This window comes from Oncorhynchus gorbuscha, linkage group LG21 (genome assembly GCF_021184085.1).
Source record: "Oncorhynchus gorbuscha isolate QuinsamMale2020 ecotype Even-year linkage group LG21, OgorEven_v1.0, whole genome shotgun sequence".
Lineage (NCBI taxonomy): Eukaryota > Metazoa > Chordata > Actinopteri > Salmoniformes > Salmonidae > Oncorhynchus > Oncorhynchus gorbuscha.
The window spans coordinates 44,904,594-44,929,868 of record NC_060193.1 but is presented as its reverse complement, the minus strand read 5'-3'; the positions used below and the strand labels follow the sequence as shown (position 1 = coordinate 44,929,868).

Here is a 25,275-nt window from a genome sequence, read left to right as displayed (position 1 = left end):
TTATCTAAAACAAGTGTAGAGAGGTGATATCCGATTACATTACATTGCTTTGGTTCAACAACTCTGTGGTGATGGTGATTTACAGTCTTTTTAGATGTATCCTCGCCAGAAGAGGGTGTATTCACATTGTGGGATACCTGACCTGGGGAAAGGGTCATTTGGGGTTCATGTGCAGGTGTCGTGGGTGTCTTTGAGTCTGTTTGAACTTGCATTTGTGTCTTCACAGACATTTTCAACCTCTCCCTGACCCAGTCTGTAATACCTACATGTTTCAAGCAGATCACCATAGCCCCTGTGCCCAAGAACGCCAAGGTAACACGCCAAATTGATTACGACCCCGTAGCACTCACATCTGTAGCCATGAAATGCGTTGAAAGGCTGGTCCTGGCCTACATCAACAGCATCAGCAGATTTACAGCTAATTTCCTGCACATCTATACATTTCACCATATGTTTGGCGAGGAATGTTTCCCGTTTTGAATATGATATCTGAGTGAGAGTGACTAACAAAATCAATGGGGGTCCCCCGGTCTGTAATTTGACCATGATCACGACAAGTTTAGATAGCTGGTCCCTAGACTAACTTATCAATATAAAAATAGTAGCCCGACATGGCTAACCGTGTGACTGTCAGTGACTGACATAACAAGACAAAAGCTGCTGATGCATACAACCAAATTTCAAAATTGCATCTTGGGTACTAACTCTCAACAGCAAGGAAGGGTTGGGGATGATGCCAGGTGCCAATCCCTGATCTACATCTTTGAAAGCCCATGCATGCTATTGTTTCAGAGAAGGAAGAAATAATTATCCCCCTCATGACAGGGAGAGTCCCAGCTATTTCATATTTTAAATATTAAAAGCCTTTCTCTCCATCGTCATGTTGTGTTGTCTGCTCCAGAGGTTGTCAGAGCGTGCCCAGAGGGTAGCCTGCATGCTAAATTCAATTAACATGATGGGTAGGTAAAATACAAGGCTCACAGTGGAATGACATAATGCGACGATAGAAAAAGTCTCAAAAACATTGCGAATGATTTCTGAAATGTTAGGCTAATGTTGATATCATTTCGATTTAAGTCAACCTATCCAAGTGGAAGGAACCAAAGGAGGGAAAAACCCATTGATTTGTCACGGCTGGAGTGTTAAGAAAATGCCCAGGCTAACATATCACGAAGAATGTCTTGTCCAATGGACTTCTTCATTCTAAGTAGTATGCCAGTATGAATATCTCAACACAGCTGTGACTTAATTGAACCTTTTAATGGAAACTTGTCCAGAAGCTCACCACAAGAGGCGGTCTCATCAGAGTGGTCCCCACAGTCGTCATCCCTGTCACAACGCCAGGACTCTGGGATGCATCTCCCGTTCTCACAGGAGAACTGGTCAGCTTGGCATGATCCCGCTGAAAACATTAATAGCAATTATAAAATATCATTTTTATAACATTATTTTACTACACCGAAGTTCCCATTAGAAAAGTTACGTTTTTCTATTCTGTTATGCAACAGTAATATAGTGCTTTTCATTACCAGTATGGTCTTAATAAGTACTTAAATAAAGTGCATTGACTAGGCCTGGCCTATTTCAGTGAGTGAATCCACACCATTATAGCAGGGGACATTTTTAAGTAATGTCTGATCTTTTACGTTTACTGTTCATGTTCTATAACATTTGATTCCGCATAGAGAGCCAGCAGGCCATGTGTGTTGCATATATTTTTTTATTTTATTTAACCTTTATTTAACAATCCAAGTCCGTTTAAGAACAAATTCTTATTTACAATGACGGCCTACTCAGGCCAAACTCTAACCCGGACGACGTTGGGCCAATTGTGCGCCTCCCTATTGTACTCCCAATCACGGCAAGTTGTGATACGGCCTGGAATTGAACCAGGGTCTGTAGTAGTGACACCTCTAGCACTGAGATGCAGTGCCTTAGACTGCTGCGCCACTCAGGAGCCCTTTAGTGCTAAAAGATCTGGATTTGGTTTCTCTGTGACTGGTCGTCCTAGAGAATTGGCTCGCTATCTACTCACAGTAATCTATTTATTCACAGAGATCAAAAAGTGAACGTAAAAATAAAAATAAAATTGAAACCAGGATATCATTCATATAAATCGCCATTTTCTTTCTTATGGAATCATCCTATCCGTGTTCAGGATCGGCATTGTGTCAACATCTGCCAACTGAAACACCTTGATAAGGATGAAGTGAAACAAAAACATTTCTCATCTACATCCCCTAACAAAACCCCCAGAGGAGGTGTGCATATCCTGGTCAAGTCTTCTGGTTGGAGAAGATGATGAATTATCCCAGTGTATAGATACATTCATGATGTGCAGTAGCACGGAGGCCATTGGGAATCTTTGACATACGCGTCCCTCACCAGCACGGGAAATCATGCAGTAGTGCTTGTTTAAGTCGTGTAAGAGTTGTCACCTCCTCTCTGAGTATTCTCCAATGGCCTCTGCTCTGACAGAACCTTTCCCAAATGACTCTCTGGTTGGAGAAACTTGGAGATCACTAAAGTTTGTTCTACAACATGGAATCTGGCAGTTGCATCCTGGTCCATATGAGCTAGACGGGCCTCTAAGTAGAGCAGACAGCGGCATACCAGAGCAGGTGAAGTTGGACTCGTCCTCGTTGTTCCCACAGTCGTTGGTCCCGTCACAGAGCCACCTCTTGGGAATGCAGCGGTTGTTCAGACACTTGAACTGATCCGCGGGGCAACTACGATTATCTGTGATGATGGGCAAAAATTGCTTTGATATTTAGTCTTTGATGTAAACTGTCATGCAATCATATTAATGTGTTTGTTATTTGTTACTTTAACTTCTTATTTTTCTTTAGGTATTTTTCTTAAAACTGCATTGTTGGTTAAGGGCTTGTAAGTAAGCATTAAGTAAGCATTTCACTGTAAGGTAATACCTGTTGTAATACCTGTTGTATTCAGCGCATGTGACAAATACAATTTATTTTGATCATAGATATTGGATAGCTAGCTAGAAAGCATGACAGAAAAAGTCAGCCTAGCAATTTCAGTCTTGCATAGATGATGTATGTTGCTAATTTTAACTTAATGATTTTTTCCTTTGGAATCAGTCTCTGGGACATGTCCTATTTTCCATAAATGCAAAATGATATGTTTTCTAACACGCAGAATAAGACCTACAGCAGATGTGCGGTTCCTCATCACTTCCGTCCAAACAGTCATCGTCCCCATCACATTTCCAGGAGGCCTGGACACAACGCCGGTTCCTACACTGGAACTCTTCATTCCCACATCTCTGTGGCTCCCCGTGGTCCCCTGAATCACCCAATGTGGCTGCAAGCAAACACACACACACACATCCACTTGCTGGCTCACCTTCACACTCCGCAGAACATATTCCTCAAAAGAGCCACAACTGATGAAACATTTATTTTATGTTATATGCATGCTGGCATTGAAAAATCAGTACTGGCATATTGAGTTCTACATGGGCATATCTTATCTGCTGTCATTTATTCCTATTGATTGCCGCTGTCATTTATTCCTATTGATTGCCATGGTCATTGATGTGGAGTGTCAGGCTGAACGGGCCTTGTATGTTTGAGCAAGAGTGTATTCGACAGGGCTTACAGGAGCAGGTGAGGTTATTCGTGTCCAGGTACTGGTTGTCAGCGCAGGCACACACTCTGCTACCGGGAATGGCCAGACACAGGCTCCCGCAGCCACCATTATTAACCCCACACGCATTGTCACCTAAAGATCAATTAGATAAACCAAAGTAGGCTAAATCCAATCATTGTTTTTGCAGGTGCAGCCTTTACAATGCAACATATTAGGAAGACAATAACATGACTCGAAACTGTAACACATATATATAATCCTAGTTACAATGATGCTAATATACCAAATACTATATTCAAAACTTCCATAGATTAAAAGGGCTTAATGTCTGTATTCCTATCCGCGTGCCAGTCAGAGCGACTGTTTACATGACTCAGCCAAAGGCAGAATCATCCAAACCCCGCTGCTATAAAAAGTCGAGAGCGGCAACATCAGATGAAAACGGAACACTGTGTCTGACGGATCATTTGACATCATCCTCCTTGATGTCGATGAAACTGTATTTGGCGAGGTAGGGATATGAAGAGTTTGTAGAATTTTTTTTTAAATTAAAAGGAGGGAGGAAGGCTGAGGTAAAACAAGGCATTTGAACACGCTGTAAAGGCTGAGGGTGGGTGGCACCCAGCTGAGTTCAGCGTTCCTTTCGAGGTAGTGAGAGACAGTACAGACAGGTGCATCAATGTGCCAACCAATGACTGTTATCATGACAACCCCCGCGCAGAGTCTGAAAACATGGCCCGGGGGTTACTTTAAGTAGCTGTTAACGGACAGTCTCAGCTTCAATTCTCATTGAATCAATCGTTGGTCTCTGTCTTTGTTCATGGCTCGCCCTCGGTGGCTATGAGAGGTTTGGTTGTTAGAGAGCACGTAGCACCAGACACGAATAAAATATGCCTGACCCCCTACTGTTAGGAGCCTGAGTGGCGGAGTTGTGGCACGTAAAATATGCTAAAGCCAGACAAAAATGGATTCACTGTTGAACGGATTTTCTCCCAAGAAAAGTGAGGCGAGCGAGCGAAAACATGCACAATTAGAAGCATCAAACCTACATAGAGCAAGCGTGACTGAATTCAAGCCCGGTAACTTTGTTCACCGCATCCTCCTTCGATTGTCCCGTCTGGCTGCCACGAAAAGCCCCACGCCTGCGGATCTGCGCAGTGCGTCCGTGTCACTGGCGATGTACTTTCCTGGACTCGCTAGCTGTCCTCGGCGGCGCATCATCACTTCAAACGCATTCCGTCGTGGTGTTATCGGTTGGCCTACTACTACTGGTAGTACCAGTAAAATGTAAGTTATGAATCGCAAATCACCATACAGCTGACACACTTCGATTTCATCAATCATTTTTAGTTCAATTTGGTTGTCCAAAATACTATCAGCTGGTACGGCGTCTTTGCTGATGAATGCCCTGATCTCTGGCCAGTCAATTGGTTAAATTACATTGTTGTTTCGTCTATTACTCGCTTCTAATAGATCTGAAAATGATGCAATAACCATGAATTTAACCGACTGTTTGTATATAATGAGGGATGTCCCACGTTTAACCTGGACACATAAATGAGTAGGAATTTGTGCTGGCTTCAGCCATGACTGTATGAGAGAGAAATGAAACATCTGCACGTCGCCTGCAGGTGCGAGCGTGTGTGTTTCACTGTCCAATCAGAGGCTTAAACATGATCTGAGCGTGTGATCTGAGAACTGTTTGGTCTCTTGGGCGTCAATTTGGGAAAGAATCAAGGGAGAGCGATAGTGATGAGCATTCCGGATCTTTTTAGTGAACCTGCTAGTTCGGCTCAGCTCATCAAAAAGAGTCGGTTCTTTTGGCTCCCAAACGGCTCTTTAAATAATATATGTCTTGTATTTTTGTAAGTCAATCAGTTTGCGATAGTTTGACTATGATTGGTGTTAAAACAACAACCATTCAAATGAATATAATCTGAACAGCATAATGGAATATTGCACCATATCAAAGAAAAATAAAAAAACAATTTGCAAAACTGCAGCATCCCACAAATTGAAATAAATCTAAAAAAGGGTTCTATTATACATGTGCATTTAAAGTATAACTTTTTTAATGTAATTAAACAAAGTAAATATAAATGTAACAATTCAAAACAAATACAATCTGAACAACATAATAATAGAATATTGCACCATATCAAAGAAAAATAAAGAACAATGTGCAAAACTGCCGAATCCCACTTAAAACATTAAACTGGTCCCTCTTTTCTCTCTCTTCTTTAGTGCCATGTTATAACCAGCAGCACACAGAAATGCTGACCATGTTTTGCTTTTATGAGACATTTGCATTCAGAAATGCAAGCTGCCTCACTTTCGAGGGGCTGATGCGGTTTCTTCTCTCAGTAATTATTTGTCCCGTTTTCGAGAAGACCCTCTCAGAGGGAACGGATTTGGCCCCTAATGCAGATCTTTGGAGAAGGGGCTTCTCCAAAAAAGGATCGGACCTCTATTATGGCATCTGCTGTGTGATTCCTTCGTGCTGCATCCCCAGTTGCTCTCTCGTCAAACAGCATCCAAACAGCAGCACTACTGCTGGTGCTTCTCCTCCATCTGATCCCTCTTCTTCCTGTTGCCCTGGTGTCTGAGCCAGCTGACTGCTGGTGCCGTCCCTCCCTGCTGTTGAGGTTATTCTTTGAAGAGCCTCATCAATCGCTCTGGCATCACCGAAGGCTAACTTCTTAAACCTGGGGTCAAGTGCAGCGGTTTCTGATAGCACGTGATGATATTCCATTTCTGTCCTTTTATGAACATAGGGTGTCCATCAACTCTGTCACATGTCCTGTGGTTACATTTGCTTCTCTCTGGCGACTGGCTGTGATTCACTGCAGACCCTGACACAGGAGTTTTGAAAGGGTTTTCCTGCTTGGAATTGTGTACATTGGATTTCGACTATTGCTATAATTTCTAAAACCTCTGTCCTACACGATTGAAAAAGGCTGAAAATCGGTGGCAATCATTTTAGCCAATGCAATATCAATTTGGCCTTGTTTTGCTACAGACATAGACTTTGGCATGAACTGGTCCATAGACGACTGCGTTGCTGTGGGTCATGGAGTAGGCCTACTTGACTGAGTGGATACATCTCCACGTGTGGAGGTGCTGGCTCCACCACTATCACTAGCAGGCCCACTAGTTTCTCGAAGCTCCACTACAGCTAGCTTCACAGTTGGGTGCACAGTTCGCATACGCCGGTGTAGGTTGTGCGTAGAACCAGCTTTATATGAGATTTTGTTTTGGCAAATTCTACACTGTGCTCTAACATTGTCTACATTACTAAAATGCATCCAAATGCTACTGTGCTTCCAACTCATTTTCCAGCTGTTGTTTTCACAGCTGTCCTTCCTCTCTCTCCTCGGCTGCTAAGTGTGTGACTGTGAGTGAGTTGGCTCCGCCCTCCCTCACGCATCTTTGGGTCATTGGTTGACACTGCTTGTCTGATTGACAGGAACAACAGGTGAGACTGTTAGTCCGAGCAGACAGTCAGAACGAATGTGTGTGCGCTTGAGCATTTAGGTCTATATTATTTTAGTTGTTTTTTCATTCTTTGAATTAGTTCATTCTATTCATTTAAATCTTTTGATTATTCAGATCTTATTTAAAAAATATATATATTTTTTAGAAATAGATTCAGCTCTTCTGATATGCGAGCCGGCTCCCAACGTTCACCAACAAGAGCCGGCTCATAGAGCCGACTCGTTCGTGAACGACCCATCACTAGAGAGCGGACAGTGCATTATAAGCAAAGAGACGCATATATTGGCCAAAAAATAACACCAGATTTGTTTTTCCCCCGGACGTGTGGAGAAAGGTGAGGCGGTAAGTGCATCCGTTAAACAGTCATTCAACTTTGTCCGGCGTCAAACGGAAAAATGAAAAAGAGAATCTTCTGATGTATTTACTGTCATGCATTTCAAACCCTCTGGCTGGAGCAAAGTCCAAGTTTAGTACTTCAGCCATTCTCAGTGTTGTAATTTCGTCAACGGTCCTCTCAGTTCACCATCTCATCAGGGTTGATATACTGAAAAAACTGGTTTGACAGGGTTGAGAGTCACAGGGATCCTGTACATAATGAGTATGTCCCCTAGTCTCTGATATGTTTATATTACAAAAAAAGTGAGCCAGTCTTGTATTTAAATAGTTTTGGTGCATGACAATGAGAGTGTGATGGTGTATTTACCTTGCTGCCTTTGAGCATCGTACACAGAAAGCCCAAAAAGAGGGGGTTTCTCGCTTCTCATAAGAGCAACCTGCCCTGACTGCAAGTCCAGTTGGAAAATAGAGGCGTTCATGTAATCTGTCCAGAAAACGGAATTCTGGTGCAGGGAAATTCCAAAGGGATGGTTTAATTCTTTGCCGTTATACACCACCTTTGGATAAAAGAAACAAAGAACACGTTAGACAATAATTCACAGTTAAAAGTGACTTTTTTTTGATGAGGTCATGTATTTGCAACCATACAAATGTTGAAAATAAATGTACATATTCAATTGATACTATGCATATTTGTTGATCAGTAGAAAAGAACACTCACTCATTTACTAACCGTTCTGTGGGTACCGTCGAGGGAGATTTTCTCGATGTGGTCATAATAAGCGTCGCACCAGTACATGTTACTGGAGCCATGGTCTAGGGTGAGTCCGTTAGGCCACAGGATGCCTGAAGTGACAAAGTCCAGCCGGTGGGATCCATCCATCCAGGCTTTCTCTATCTTGCCAACACTATCGTTCACCTCATCCTCCTCCCAGTCTGTCCAGTACATCCAGCTGAAAACCAGAAGAAATTCATTATCTCTATGTGATGGTCTAGCATAGAGAGATAGATAAGTTAGGCCAAATAATACAGAGTATACAAAACATTAAGAACACCTGCTCTTTCCATGACATAAGACTGACCAGATGAATCCAGGAGAAAGCTATAATCTCTTACTGTTGTCACTTTGTTAAATCCGCTTCAATCAGTGTAGATGAAGGGAAGGGGACAGGTTAAAGAAGGGGTTTTAAAGCCTTGAGACAATTGAGACATGGATTGTGTATGTGTGCCATTCAGAGGGTGAATGGGCAAGATAAGGCGCACCGGTTTGTGTCAAGAACTTCAATGCTGCTGGGTGTTTTCATGCTCAACAGTTTCCCGTGTATATCAAGAATTGTCAACCACTCAAAGGACATCCAGCTCACTTGACACAACTGTGGGAAGCATTGGAGTCAACAAGGGCCAGCATCGCTGTGGAACACTTTCAACACCTTGTAGGGTCCATGCCACGACGAATTGAGGCTGTTCTGGGGGCAAAAGGTGTTGCTAATTTTTGGTATACTCACTGTATATACACTGCTCAAAAAAATAAAGGGAACACAATGTAACTCCAAGTCAATCACACTTCTGTGAAATCAAACTGTCCACTTAGGAAACAACACTGATTGACAATACATTTCACATGCTGTTGTGCAAATGGAATAGACAACAGGTGGAAATTATAGGCAATTAGCAAGACACCCCCAATAAAGGAGTGGTTCTGCAGGTGGTGACCACAGACCACTTCTCAGTTCCTATGCTTCCTGGCTGATGTTTTGATCACTTTTGAATGCTGGTGGTGCTTTCACTCTAGTGGTAACATGAGACGGAGTCTACAACCCACACAAGTGGCTCAGGTAGTGCAGCTCATCCAGGATGGCACATAAATGCGAGCTGTGGCAAGAAGGTTTGCTGTGTCTGTCAGCGTAGTGTCCAGAGCATGGAGGCGCTACCAGGAGACAGGCCAGTACATCAGGAGACGCGCTGGAGGCCGTAGGAGGGCAACAACCCAGCAGCAGGACCGCTACCTCCGCCATGTGCAAGGAGGAGCAGGAGGAGCACTGCCAGAGCCCTGCAAAATGACCTCCAGCAGGCCACAAATGTGCATGTGTCTGCTCAAACGGTCAGAAACAGACTCCATGAGGGTGGTATGAGGGCCCAACGTCCACAGGTGGGGGTTGTGCTTATAGCCCAACACCGTGCAGGACGTTTGGCATTTGCCAGAGAACACCAAGATTGGCAAATTCACCACTGGCGCCCTGTGTTCTTCACAGAGGAAAGCAGGTTCACACTGAGCACATGTGACAGACGTGACAAATTCTGGAGATGCCGTGGAGAACATTCTGCTACCTGCAACATCCTCCAGCATGACCGGTTTGGCGGTGGGTCAGTCATGGTGTGGGGTGGCATTTCTTTGGGGGGCCGCACAGTCCTCCATGTGCTCGCCAGAGGTAGCCTGACTGCCATTAGGTACCGAGATGAGATCCTCAGACCCCTTGTGAGACCATATGCTGGTGCGGTTGGCCCTGGGTTCCTCCTAATGCAAGACAATGCTAGACCTCATGTGGCTGGAGTGTGTCAGCAGTTCCTGCAAGAGGAAGGCATTGATGCTATGGACTGGCCCGCCCATTCCCCAGACCTGAATCCAATTGAGCACATCTGGGACATTATGTCTCGCTCCATCCACCAATGCCACGTTGCTCCACAGACTGTCCAGGAGTTGGCGGATGCTTTAGTCCAGGTCTGGGAGAAGATTCCTCAGCAGACCATCCGCCACCTCATCAGGAGCATGCCCAGGCATTGTAGGGAGGTCATACAGGCACGTGGAGGCCACACACACTACCGAGCCTCATTTTGACTTGTTTTAAGGACATTACATCAAAGTTGGATCAGCCTGTAGTGTGGTTTTCCACTTTAATTTTGAGTGTGACTCCAAATCCAGACCTCCATGGGTTGATAAATTTGATTTCCATTGATAATTTTTGTGTGATTTTGTTGTCAGCACATTCAACTATGTAAAGAAAAAAGTATTTAATAAGAATATTTCATTCATTCAGATCTAGGATGTGTTATTTTAGTGTTCCCTTTATTTTTTTGAGCAGTGTATATATATATTTTTAGACATGACACCAAATGTGTGAATATCAAATCACTCTAAAGTTCCCGAAAAGCAGCAGACACTGCTCTGAAACTGTTAAGCCTCTCATACCAGAGAGCAACACACTACTTACATTTTTGCCATTCCATTTCACCTTTAAGCTCATTCTTATAATTAACTGACTGAAAGATTTGTCCAAACTCAGCTCCTTTCCTCAGATGGAGATTTAGGTCGCACTTTGTTGGCTATGCACATTTTCAGGGCAATGTTTGAGCATTTGCGGAGACCGCATTCAGGTAAATGCTGCATATGTCGTCTCAAGTGAAAATGACCTTTAAATGTCAAGCGCGCTATAACGCGGATCTGCCACTGATCGGATTGAATCCCGGCCAGAGTCAATTTACTCAAAACAGTACCAAAATTGGGTCCTGGCATGTTATGTACAAACCAATATCTATTGAAACGTCACAACATAAGGAGATCTTATCAGGGTGTCAACTGTAAAAGACACACTCACCTGTGCAGAGGGTCCACCACGATCGCTCTGGGGTGAGACATATCTCCTTCTAACAGAGTTCTCCTTGTTTGTGCAGCCTTCTCCAATCTGGCAACGTTGATTGTTTTCCTGTAGCCGTCATTTGTCCAGTACAAGTTGTTCCCTATCCAGTCCACTGAGATCCCCTCCACGTTATCAAGGTCTAGGACAGGATGTGAGTCAAAACAAAATGTAATGCATAGAGTATGCTGTTGTTATCCTCTACTTAATCATCCCTGCAGGAGCGTAATCTATCACTGTCTCCAGATCCTCGTTAATGGAATCAAAACCCCAAAGCATTGTTCTAGAATCTATTGTAGCAGATATATTAATCACACACAACACAAAAGTCATGCAAAATAGTGCTGCTTACACAGAAAGCTTTTGGGTATTAGAGATTGACCTAATTCGGGGACCCAACTTTAAGACCTTTGAAAGTATGAATAACCTATGATTCATTTGTGTACAGAGGTGTACAGGTACATGCCAGGGATGTAAAGAAGACAAAGGACTTCTATACTCACATAATCCCAGAACTAAAATCTTGCATAATTTCTTCAGATGCTCGATAATGTTCTGGGGAGTTGTATGAGAAAATAGACTAACGAGACTAGAGACGTTTCCATCCCCTCTAAATGGAAACTCAGCCAAAGCATGGGCCAAATTATATATATATATTTAACTAGGCAAGTCAGTTAACAAATCGTTATTTACAATGACGGCCTACCCGGGCTAAACACGGACGACTCTGGGCCAATTGGGCGCCGCCCTATGGGACCCAATCACGGCTGGATACAGCCTGGATTCGAACCAGGGACTGTAGTGATGCCCCTTGCACTGAGATGCAGTGCCTTAGACCGCTGCTCCACTCAGGAGCCCATTCCAAAATTTGAAAGATGCGAACACTTGTGATTTGTCCAAAATATCTGGGCACCAGAAGAGATTTCCTCGTAAGTCGTCGCATCTCACAGTCTGTTGACGACTGCTATGATACAATCTTATGTTACCTGCGTCTGTCCACATGTGTTTAACCCTCACATAACGTGATTGGCATGATTCTCAATTCATTAACTTAAAAGGTGCTATTTTTGTCTGGAATATCTCATCTCAAGGTCACATGAAGTTGTTACCTAAACAAACAGAACCATCTGAATGCACTGACCATCTTTAAGGATCGTTTTTCGATGGGTCCCATCCAGTCTTTGTCGGCCAATCAGAAAGCTGGTTGTGTCGGCAAAGTATATGTGGCTGGTCTCTGCATGGAAGCCGATCGCCCGAGGGTTTACAAGATTGCCAATCTGTACCATGTGCTCGGCCTCCGACTTGCTATTCAGGTCCAGGCCTCGGATGACACCGGGTTTCCCTCGTCCGTAGAACAGGAATACCTCATTCATAGGCTCTGCAGAGGGAGGTTATAATGCATTATGAAGAGGGTGCTTATAGGAAGCGTTATGAATATTACATAAACAAACCACCAGCGATTAATCTTCTTTACCCTGAACACTGCCAGTGTGTAATTCATTTACATGATTCGCTTTTCTTCCAACCGACACAGGAAATTAAAAATTGTATCCTAAGACAAGAATAATAAGGTAATTACAATGACCTAAATTAAAGCAGGAATTCGGTCGGCTGATTAGACCTCATCAAATCAATCAATCCCTTACTCCAAAAACGAGCCTGTGCCAAAGCAACGCTTGAGACAAAGTTAACGGGACGCATTGAAGCCGACCAAAACAAAGATGAATTTGGGCTTTTCACCAGTCATTAGCGATGTTGTTTGGGTTGACTAGATGTGATGTTCAGTAGACCTGACAGAGGAGCAGGCTGGAGCAAAGTTGCAGACGTTTGGGTCGCGCGGGCGCTGTCACTAATTATAGAAGCTACTTTGCCTCTGACTGACACTATGACCGTCAACACAGGACATAATATGCCCTAATATGAACTTACTCTTGCAGGATTGTCTGTCACTTCCCAGTACAAAGCCTGTTCCACAGCGGCAGGATCGGGATTTGTAACTTCCACTGAGCAGACACATGTGAGAGCATCCTCCTTTTCTTCCGGACGGATCGGGATCGCAGGCATGAGTCCTGACTGCAGAGAGAGATAGGAGACGAGGGTAGATACCAGACACACAACACACACACACAAACACACACACACACAGCTATCTTCTACACATGCAAGAAACACTATATTTTCTTTTTACCTGTTGGTTGGGTGAGTTTCTGGTAAACACGTATTCCCACAGAATTCTCCACGGTGGTTACAGTTTGAACGTCTGCTACGCTAAACCGATTTATCTGTAAAATGTCCGCTTTTGTCCCTTTAGATGGCTCGGTGCGAGTTGCAAACAAATAATCTTCAAAGAGTGATAATCCGTGGAGGTGCAGCAACTGGGAGACAAAGAGAGCAGTAGTGACAAGAGGAAGGAGAGGCACAGTGCTATAGAGCAACACTGGGCTGCATTTATATGTTTCATTCATCTCAACTTAATCCCCAGGTAAACACCTTTGCCCCCAGCAAGCACATAACGTTGTGAGAACCATATGTTTCTTAGAGCTCGGTGAGAAAGTGGTTGTCCTATGGTTGATTTTACATACAATATTCCAACCACAGGAGGTTGGTGGCACCTTAATTGGGGGGGGGGGGGCTTGTGGTAATGGCTGGAGTGGAATAGGTGGAATTCCATTCACTCCGTTCCTGACATTATTATGAGCCGTCCTCCCCTCAGCAGCCGCCACTGATTCCAACAATATACTTGGAATGGTGCAGGATACCCAGCTAGGACATGACATTCTGAGAACCATATGTTTCTTAGGTGGGAGTTTCTGTACAATCAGCGTAACGTTTCCTCGTGGTTCTATTGAAAGTAATGTTCTCATATTTTTCAGAGAATGTGAAGAAACCATGTTTCTCTGTGGGAATTTCAGTACTTCAGCCTAATGTTTTCTACAGGTTTCCTCGTGGTTCTATTTCAGTCATGTTCTCAGAACATTAAGAAAACATTCCATAAAACCCCCAAGAAAACATGAGTAGTATTCAAAGAAAGTTCTGAGCATGTTATTTAACATATACATTCCGTTCAGCTGTGTAATTGGCCACAACCTGATCCTAATAAGTGATTGTTTCCTTTGAAATGGGGTCTGTTTGATTCGACTAAAATGAACAGCTTCGTATGAGTTAAATAAAACACGGCATGGTACACTAGCTCCATCCTGGTTTCACAGTGGAATAATTCCACGGATAGAAAACAGAAGGTTTGAATGTCACCGATGCCGTGCCACAATAAAGAAGACGTGTGTTTGCATGTCCTATCTGTGCTTGGAGTTCAAGACAGTTAACACAAAACTAAGCTAGCAGTGTCATTAAAAGTCTTATTTGAAACACGTTCTCAGAACATGATTTAGTTACCTTCAAATAACCTATCGTTTAGAAATCCATAATAAAACATTCTCGGGAACCTTCCGGCAACCTGCAAATGTGTGTCCTCAGAAGAGGAAACATTTTCACTTATGGCTTCGTTCCCAGAACCAATTGGAAGCCAAATGTGCTAGCTGGGCCTGCTCCTCCACTCCATTCTAATCCATTGGAAAAGGCTGTGACTAGGGGATACAGCAGCAGCAGGAATGTACAGTAGCATCGGTTGCATCTCTTTCAACCCTACTCCCTCTCTCTGTAGAGCAGAATAGGATGCCATTTGGGACGTCACCACTGTCTCTATGTTAAAAAGGGAGGGTCAAAGAATGTCCACACTCGGCAGAGTATCTACTCCACGACTTAACCAAAGGCTCTGTCATTTGGACTATCTTATTGAGTCCTCACAAACTACCCTTAAAGTGAGACTAACTGGCATGCCCGTTGGTAAAATCGTATATGGTTTCTCTGAAGCAAAGCACGATTGAACATTGGAAATGGGCAGATCATAGGATAACAACTGTCACACGCTGTACTTACAGAGCTTTCATGGATAACAGTGTGCCGGTTGCTCCCATTGTAGTCCACCACTTCGATATAGTCCAGGACAGCATCTGCCCAGTAGACCAGCTTTCTAACCAGGTCCAGAGTAACAGCTGTGGGCTTCTCTATTCTGTTCTCCACTATCCTGGTCCTGTTGGTGCCGTCCATATTGCACCGTTCCAACTTGGCCGTACTCCCCGAATCCGTAAAGAACATTTTCCTGAAAAGCAAGTTGAATCCCAGGGTATAAAAGTGTTTTTAATAGAATCCAACCACAATTGAGAATCAATGTGCAGTAGGCCTACAGTTGGGACTACGGATGGGAATGAGCTTTGTCGCTAGCTCTGACACTTTGACTTTATCACGTTGAACCTGAAACATTGAGTAATGTGCACGGTCCCATAAACAGTAGGGAAACGGGTGTTGTGGAGAAATAAACTGTGGAATCACAACCGTCCTTGTAATTCCTATTTCTCACGCCGGTCACATACAGAATTTATCACATGCAATGTTGTGCTGCAAATTGATGGTTTTCATTCAACCATATTTGAAAGCTCATTCGAACAGTTAAGTAGTGTTTTGTAATTAAATAAATCAATGACACCAATCAGAAAGCTATTCTAGGTGCAGTCAACCAAATGCAACACGCCAATGACTTATTTCAGCATCAAGGCTCTTTTCAACAATGAGCTTCAGAACAGAAGTATGACTGCATGTAGAGTTCACCTTCACCCTTCACTTATTTTTGATAAGATCCCGTATGATTCATCTATTAAAAACATATCAAACCTAAAATCACTCATTTGAAAAATGTAAATCGGTCTACGCAAAACAAATGTATCAGATCATATCAGACTGAGACAATATCAGCTCTACGCTTTCCATTCATTTCGACAATCCAACTCCATTTTAAGCAGAACCCTAAAACATTTGAAGTGAACTAAGTGAAATCCATTGAAAACACATGGAATCCTTAGATAGTACCTGTCTACATTCCCTTTTGTCATCTGACAGATATCATGGGAGTAGAAGGGAGTCGTTTCCCCCTGAAGGGGCAAACTAATGTATTGCCGATGATATCACATCAATAATTGAACACATTGGTCCTGGAATATTACCCCTCTCACTGTGATGTTGTCAAAGCAGCTTTGTTGCGTGTGAGTGCAGTGAGTGGCACAGGAAGATAACACAATCTCCTAACAGCAACTGACTGCTAAGGTGCAGGAGCCACTTAAATCCGAGTCAGGAATACCACAGGTTTGGAAGTCTAAGCCTTAAAATAGACTGTCTCAAACAGCATCATATTCCCTATAAAGTGCACTTTTTTTTTACCGAGGCCCATAGGGTTCTGGTCAAAAGTAGTGCACTATATAGAGAACAGGGTGCCATTTGGGACACACTTCGTAGCTTCTTTATCAGCTGGAGGTAGCACCTGGGTTTGACAACTGGTACAGCTCTGCATCACATACAGATACAGGTCTACTCAAATTGAGTTGTCAAATGTTGTGAGCTGAGTCAGTTTGATTTCAAGTTTTAAAAAATATATATATATATATAAAAAAATCTGTAGAATGTGAAAGTAAATATGGTGGTGTCTGTTGCTGCTTTTAGAAAAGGAAAATATATCATATGGTTCCACTACAAGGAACCTTAAATCAATCAGAAACATGTGTTGGTACCAGTACAACAGCTGATGGCAAGCTGAGGCATATTTAGACGAGAAAACCCTTGCATAAAATACATTTCTCAATTTCTCAACTTACCCCATCAATGAGTCTAGAGCAATTCCACCAGAGTTTTGAAGATCGAGACCGACTATTGTGACACATGCGTCGTCTTGTTCATTGCAGACATATATTCTTTCACTTACTCTATCCACAAAGTAAATGTTTCTTGTGAGCCAGTCAATGGCAAAATGTTCCACATCTACAACCAAATGAAAAAAAGTACATTGTGACAAGAGCAAACTTTTTTTTTAGAGCAGCAACATCCAAACCCTTATGATAGATATTTCTACATCATTTGCAACGAAACTTACTCTCTAGATTCTCTCCTATCCGTACTCTTCGCATCTGTGAAAAGCCTTTTAACTTTGTCATGGTGGCACACCAAAGCTGACCGTTGGAGTTTGTTAAGGAGATCCAACATAACGATTCATCCTTGTAACAGAAATCCAACGTGTGAATCGTCTGATTAGTATCCAATGGCTTTAGGTTGGGTATAGACGACCCATTGAGGTGTGTGACTGTGATGGTTCCTGTACTCGCAATCAGCAACACAGGTGGTCTGTCCCCAGGATCTGAGAGAGAGAGAGAGAGAGAGAGAGAGAGAGAGAGAGAGAGAGAGAGAGAGAGAGAGAGAGAGAGAGAGAGAGAGAGAGAGAGAGAGAGAGAGAGAGAGACAGACTGAAATTAGTATCCATCCATACATTCTTAAAGGATACTTACGGCATATAATCCAACAACAGACACTTCAAAACAGAGCATCTGAATGAATGCCCATCAGGCAAACATTCATTTGCTTCCAAAAATCTCTGATTAATTCTCTGTAACAAGTTGATATAGACAAGCTTTTACAGATGTCTATGTAGCTTTGACCATTACAGTGCAAGTAGCATGCTAAAATGGTAGTATTCAACTAGTTTGGGACATTGAATTTACTGCCAATTTCACAATTACTGGTAATGTCCAGTCACTGTTTAGGTTCCATTATTTATGGACTATTTCAAAGGGGATAGCCAACTACTGTAGATCTCTTTCTAAGGGATAGCCCACTACTGTAGATCTCTTTCTGAGGGATAGCCCACTACTGTAGATCTCTTTCTAAGGGATAGCCCACTACTGTAGATATCTTTCTAAGGGATAGCCCACTACTGTAGATCTCTTTCTAAGGGATAGCTAACTACTGTAGATCTCTTTCTGAGGGATAGCCCACTACTGTAGATCTCTTTCTGAGGGATAGCCAACTACTGTAGATCTCTTTCTAAGGGATAGCCCACTACTGTAGATCTCTTTCTGAGGGATAGCCCACTACTGTAGATCTCTTTCTAAGGGATAGCCCACTACTGTAGATATCTTTCTAAGGGATAGCCCACTACTGTAGATCTCTTTCTAAGGGATAGCTAACTACTGTAGATCTCTTTCTGAGGGATAGCCCACTACTGTAGATCTCTTTCTAAGGGATAGCCAACTACTGTAGATCTCTTTCTAAGTGATAGCCCACTACTGTAGATCTCTTTCTAAGGGATAGCCAACTACTGTAGATCTCTTTCTAAGGGATAGCCAACTACTGTAGATCTCTTTCTAAGGGATAGCCAACTACTGTAGATCTCTTTCTAAGGGATAGCCAACTACTGTAGATATCTTTCTGAAGGATAGCCCACTACTGTAGATCTATTTCTAAGGGATAGCCAACTACTGTAGATCTCTTTCTAAGGGATAGCCCACTACTGTAGATCTCTTTCTAAGGGATAGCCCACTACTGTAGATCTCTTTCTAGGGGATAGCCAACTACTGTAGATCTCTTTCTAAGGGATAGCCCACTACTGTAGATCTCTTTCTAAGGGATAGCCCACCACTGTAGATCTCTTTCTAAGGGATAGCCCACCACTGTAGATCTCTTTCTAAGGGATAGCCCACCACTGTAGATCTCTTTCTAAGGGATAGCCCACTACTGTAGATCTCTTTCTAAGGGATAGCCCACCACTGTAGATCTCTTTCTAAGGGATAGCCCACCACTGTATATCCGGCAGGAAAGTAAACAAAGGATTGTCACCAGGTGTTTTACAACTGTTATTTAACCTAGGAGACATATGGGTGTGGAAAGCATGGGAATGTCAGGAGGTGTGTGTGTGTGTGAGCGTGGGTGGGTGCGTGTATGCGTGGCCTGGACTTCTATTCACCCATGAAGAGTGTGATTTACCAGTCCAAGGAAAGTTTAGCTCACACGGTACTTGAGTAATGGAAGTAATGCTAGTCATAAATCAGGGTTCCCTCTCTTGCTAAATCCTTTCCTTTAATGGTTATGTTTTAAAGGGACACTTCAGGATTTCGGCAATGAAGCCCTTTATCTACTTCCCCTTGTCAGATGAACTCGTGGATACCATTCTTTATGTCTCTGCGTGCAGTTTGAAATAAGTAACTAACTAACAATAACACAATTGCTAACTAGCATTATCGCAGTGCCCGGAAGTCTATTGTAAGTGCTAGCATGCTATCAGATGCCATAGACGTCCAGTCATTCCGCTAACGCCAGTTAGCGTTGGCTCACGTAACTACCTCTAACCTCATTCATATGGATGTAGCGACATAAAAACGGTATCCATGAGTTCATCTGGCTCCGGGGAAGTAGATCAAGGGTTTCATTGTCAAAAATCCTGAAGTCTCCCTTTTAACACCCCTCCTGTATTATCTGCGACAATTGTAAAGTTACCTGATTGAATCATCACATTATGCTGTGGCCCTAAGGGGGCAAAGTAACACAGAACAGCAAAGACAAGTAGACATGAAATAGCTCAGGTCGTGTTACAGTTCGGCTATACATACATGTTCACCAGATGAGTCTCCGACATGAAGTTCAATTCCTATTGATTAGATGGTAACCCCTTGGTTTACTTCAGGAAACAACACATTCTAGGGGTAAAGGTCTCCACCAAAGACATGCTGCATACTAAAGCCACGATTACATCCTTCATCCTACCGGTCTTGGCTTTGCAGGACCTTCTGTTCGGTTGTAGGACGTATCCATCTGTACAGCTGCATCTATATGATCCAAAGGTGTTCATACAGGTCTGGCTACATGTATCGTGTACTGTGCAGTCGTCGTGATCTACAGTGAGAGGGCAGGAAGTTGTTACAAACTAAGTGCCATTCAAACATGAGCTAAATACAGTGCATTCGGAAAGTATTCCGACCCTTTGACTTTTTCCACATTTTGTTACGTTACAGCCTTATTCTAAAATGGATTGAATAGTTTTCTTTCCCCCCTCGTCAATCTACACACAATACTCCTTAATGACAAAGCAAAAACACGATCCTGTCTCTGAGCTCTATGGACGATTCCTTTGACCTCCTGGTTTGGTTTTTGCTCCGACATACACTGTCAACTGTGGGACCTTACATAGACAGGTGTGTGCCTTTCCGAATGATGTCCAATCAATTGAATTTACCCCAGAGGTGAACTCCAATCAAGTTGTAGAAACCACTCAAGGATGATCAATGGAAACAGGATGCACCTGAGCTCAATTTCGAGTCTCACAGCAAAGGGTCTGAATACTTATGTAAATAAAGTACTTCTGTTTTTTTATTTCTAAAAACCTGTTTTCGCTTTGTCATGCGGTATTGTGTGTAGATTGATGAGGACATTTTTAAAATTTAATCTGTTTTATAATAGGGCTGTAACGTAACAAAATGTGGAAAGGGGGAAGGGGTCTGAGTACTTTCCGGTACATAAATCTGGTTTAATATCGCCCCAAAAAGACATCTCAAAAGTGTCACCTTCACACATACAGAGTACAATATATGTGTGTCCATTTAGCAGTTATTCCAGAATGATCCAAATATGACTTAATGTGTTGTCGAACATAAAAGCGCGACCATTCTTTTTTTGTCATCAGTTTGTTAATATCCGACACTCATCCCTTTGATTTAGATGAATTGTTGGCTGTCGCTCCTTACCTCTGCAGGCTCGACCATCCTGTTCCACCTCGAAGCCGTCTGCACAGAAGCAGAACGTCACGTTTCTCATTATGACACAGCCGTACTGACACAACAACTCTTGGCACTTTGGCTGGAGTTCTGGAAGACAAAGTAAAAAAAAAAAACATTGTCGTGTGTAGGTGGTTGACATTGCCATGGAAATAGCAATGACTGGTGGTATGTTATGTTAATACGTCACTAATGTCTCTGGGCTTTCAGACTTGAAGTTTCTAAGTTGAAATGTCATTTCCTTTCTTACTGCCAGCAGAAGGGGAAGAGGTGTTAAAGATTTGAACCCCCCCCCCCCGAAAGAGGACATAGAAACCCTTTTTAAATAAATTATTCCGATCTCTTTGTTAGCTGTTTATCATTTGGTGTGCATGATTTATTTCACAGCGATTTCAGAAAGTGAATTGCTGTTTAAAAGCTGCTTATGTTGATACATTTCTCCAATTTAGACGCCACTTCAAGGTTGCTGTCAACAGGAAATCAGTTAAGTACAAATGTAAGATCCATTGTATGTAATTCATTACTTCCTCCAACAGCAATAACTGCTCATGATCACATGCATCAGTCAGAGAGCTGTCCAAGGCTACATCCCAAATGGCACCATATACCCTAATCCCTATATACTGTGTTGCACTAATTTTGACCAGAGCCCTGGTCAAAAGTAGTGCACTATATAGGGAATAGGGTGCCATTTGGGACACACAGGGGTTTCCTGCTGTTCTGTCAGCATCTCTCTACACCTACCTTGTATTTATTGTTTCACAAATTGGTGGTAAAATTTCAGTGATTTATATTCTTGCACAACATGTGCCACTGCCACAAATTGCAATGACTTCAATACTAAAATTATAATTCAAAAGCGTTTATTTCCTCATAAACCTGTCAGTGGCTTACCTTGGGAGTGTGAAGCAGAGTTATATCTGTTTATGTCAAGCAGGCAACAACGCTAGAGTCATCACACACAGCGTTTATAAATCAATTACTGTCAGTGAACTTCACTTTAATTTACATGCATTCACTTTGATACAAGTATCACCTTTCTATACTGAAACATTTCCAGGCCAGCTCCATCCCATCTCCCACTGATTACAAACAGCCTCTTCATTCTCCCATAATGCCTCACCAGGACACCACCACTAGGGAGTCGACCAAAACTCATAGTGGCTTTTCCTTCTATGAAAAGTAATATGGCTGTTCTGGTGGTGTTTGAGTAATATGGCTGTTCCTCAATTCCCATCGTCTGTACTCCCCACAGAGATGGTGATGGTCCCACACATGGATGGACATGGATGTGGGTAAGAGTTCCACTGCTGTGAGGAATTGCATGGAGGCTTGTGGAGACTGGGGAGCTTTTGCTCAGTGTTGTTGTAAAGCCCATCTGTAAACAGCCCATCCAACTACCTCATCCCCATACTGTATTTATTTGTTTATCTTGCTCCTTTGCACCCCAGTATCTCTACTTGCACATTCATATTCTGCATGTCCAGTGTTTAATCGCTATATTGCAATTACTTCGCCTCCATGGCCTATTTATTGCCTTACCTCCCTTATCTTACCTCATTTGCACTCACTGTATATAGATTTTTGTTTATTCCATGTGTAACTCTGTGTTGTTGTTTGTGTCGAACTGCTGTGCTTTATCTTGGCCAGGTCACAGTTACAAATGAGAAGTTGTTCTTTAACTAGCCTACCTGGTTAAATAAAGGTGAAAAAAAGGACTGTAGTTTATAGTGACCCTCTCTAGTGGTGAGATGGATCACCTCAGGGCGCCAGCGTCCTAGACCTCAGCCCCACAGCAGCCCCATCAACCCCAGGCAGCCCCATCAACCCCAACCCCAACAGCTCTATATCTTGTTTACTGATTCCCATAGCAAACACTTGTGTCTGGTCCTGTGTCTGGTCTCTGGTTAGTGGAGCACGACGATGGCGGAATCACCTTGAGGATTCACTGTGTGAGTTATGTGGCTGTAAATTTACCACAGCGCCATGGCAGCGGAGCACAGGGGAGGTTCACACCCTGTCAGGTGTCTTGTTTAATGGCCTGTTTCACAGCCAAGCTACATTATCAGGAATCAGAAAGGCAAATAATGCCTAGCGTTACTTAACTTTTCACTATATTTTCACTTAAGCTTAATTTCTAGTCAAGATGTGTTGTATATATTGGATAGAATGCCAACACACCACTATGGCTTCCGGTTTAGCATGTGAATGGACAAGAAGCTCGTGGACGAGGCTCTTACGCATGGGTTAATTTTGCCAAATTTGTACTTTGCATTCCACTTTCTTATATGTCATATTTGATTGGTGAGTTCGTGAGTTAACTTTTTGATTCAAATGTCACACGACCTGAGGAGCAGAAGACCTGTAACTAACGTTTCAACTGTGATGGCAAATGTGAATGGTAATGGTGCCGACTTCAGTCCAACCGCTACAGAGCCTCATGCGGTCACACTCCCCAGAGATCTTCTGAACTTCCGTACGTTTCTGGTCTCGGAAATTACATTGCCACTCAGCAGAGCTTTCCTTTGTTTAATTTTTTCATTTTTTTCTATATACTTACTGAAGGACTTTTCACCACTTTATTACGCCCTATTGATCATTCGTACATGTACAGACACTTGGCCCCTTTTCTTTTTTGTAATAGGGTAACATACTGTGGGACACTTATTTGGCCATCCATTGTACTTGTTGCACTGATTGAAGACTCCCTGAGTCAGGAAAGTTCCAATCCACTGTTATGGGGTCTTTGTTTTGATTGACCGACTTTACCGTTTTGTGAATGCCTTTTCAAATGTATTTCACTACTGGTGCTATGGAGCCTCTCCGCGTTAGGATAGGAAGGTTTTCTGTTTATATGCACTGACACTGCGCCAACTTCATCCTGCTGTCTCCATTCGCTGGAGAAGGAGACTTTGGATTTGGGTGGGAGTGGAGGGGGAGTGATTTGTTTGGTCACATTTAAAAAAAAAAATGTTTGGTTTGGTTTGGTTTCTCTCTTTGCTTTTTTCATCAGTTTTCTATGTTATCTTCTGTTATCTTTGCAAATGCTTGGTCTGTTTTCACACCTTTTTTATTTCAATATTTTAGATGGCTAACAACACGAATAATAGTAATATGGGAATAGGTAGTCCTAGTCCTATAAAGTTTTTATCTTGGAATAAAGATTGAATTTACAATCTGAATTCAATCTCTTGTCCACTATAGATGCAGAACGGTTACTATTGCTAGTGGAACCTACTATGAACATAGCGACTGGGCAAGTCGTCTGCTCACACTCACGTCTGCTCAAGTTATTCAGTCTATCAAGTCAATGCAGAGCAGCAAAGCTACAAGGCCTGATGGGTTTCCAACTGAGTTCTTTAAGAAATGCTATACCAAGTTAGCCCCTTTACTTTTATCTATGTATAATGAATCACTTGAACGTGGCTCGTTGCCACCTACCCTAACACAGGCTTCTCCTTAAGAAGGGGAAAGACCCCACTTCCTGTTCTTCAATTAGGCCCCTAAAGCTCCTTAATGTTGATGTAAAGGTGCTGGCGAAGGTGCTAGCGAGGCGTCTGGAAGTAGTTTCACCAAGACTCATATCACAGGAACAAAGCGGCTTTATAAAGGACAGATATTCATGTTTTAACATTTGAATGCTGTTTAACATTATTTATTCTAAACAATTCTCCAACTCCCCTGAGGTGGTAATCTCCCTAGAAGCAGAGAAGGTATTCGACAGAACTGAATGGGAGTACCTATTTGCAGTTCTTAAAAAATGTGGATTTGGGGACACATTTTTGCTCAAGGATCCGTCTATTGTATAGCTCTCCCCAGGCCAGTGGTGTACCAGTGACACCCATTCTGATTATTTTGCCCTGGAATGGGGGACACGCCAAGGCTGCCCACTGTCCCCTTTATGATCTGCCATCGCCATTTAGCCCTTTTCAGTAGCTTTACGGGCATCCTCCTCTTTCCAGGGTGTAGCATGGGAAGGAGTTGAACATAGAGTATCAAATCATCTGTATATAATGATAAGCTATGTAAATAACCCTGTAACCTGTTCACCTTCTATCCTTTGTATTCTGGAGAACTTTGGCTCCTTCTCCGGTTACAAGCTGAATCTCCAGAAAAGTGAGGGCTTCCCAATCAATCCAGAAGCGCAACAGCTCCAGCAGGCAGACTTGCCCTTTCAGCTGGTTTCAAATACCTTGGAGTGAACGTAACTCGTTCATTACATGCTCTTTTTTCTGCAAACTTTGCTCCCCTATTTGCTCAAATGACAACTGATTTTCAAAGATGGTGTAGCTTACCACTATCACTTATAGGAAGGATTGATGCTGTAAAAATGAACAGTTCACCCAAATTCCTTTATTTACATTTACATTTACATTTAAGTCATTTAGCAGACGCTCTATTTCAATCTATCCCATTGTTTTTACCAAAGTTTTTTTTTATGTCAATCAATCAGACTGTTACCACATTTATCTGGGGAGGAAAGGTACCCAGTCGGTAGATCTTTACTTCAGAGATGCAAGTTTAGTGGAGGGCTGACTCGATCCAATTTTGTATAC

The 25,275-nt window shown here is 42.7% G+C and overlaps 1 pseudogene; it reads right to left on the bottom strand.

Annotated features, from left to right (window-relative positions):
- The window catches only part of LOC124008025, a 96,238-nt pseudogene extending 75,479 nt beyond the window's left edge, over positions 1–20,759 (bottom strand).
- Positions 20,760–25,275: the final 4,516 nt, after the last annotated feature.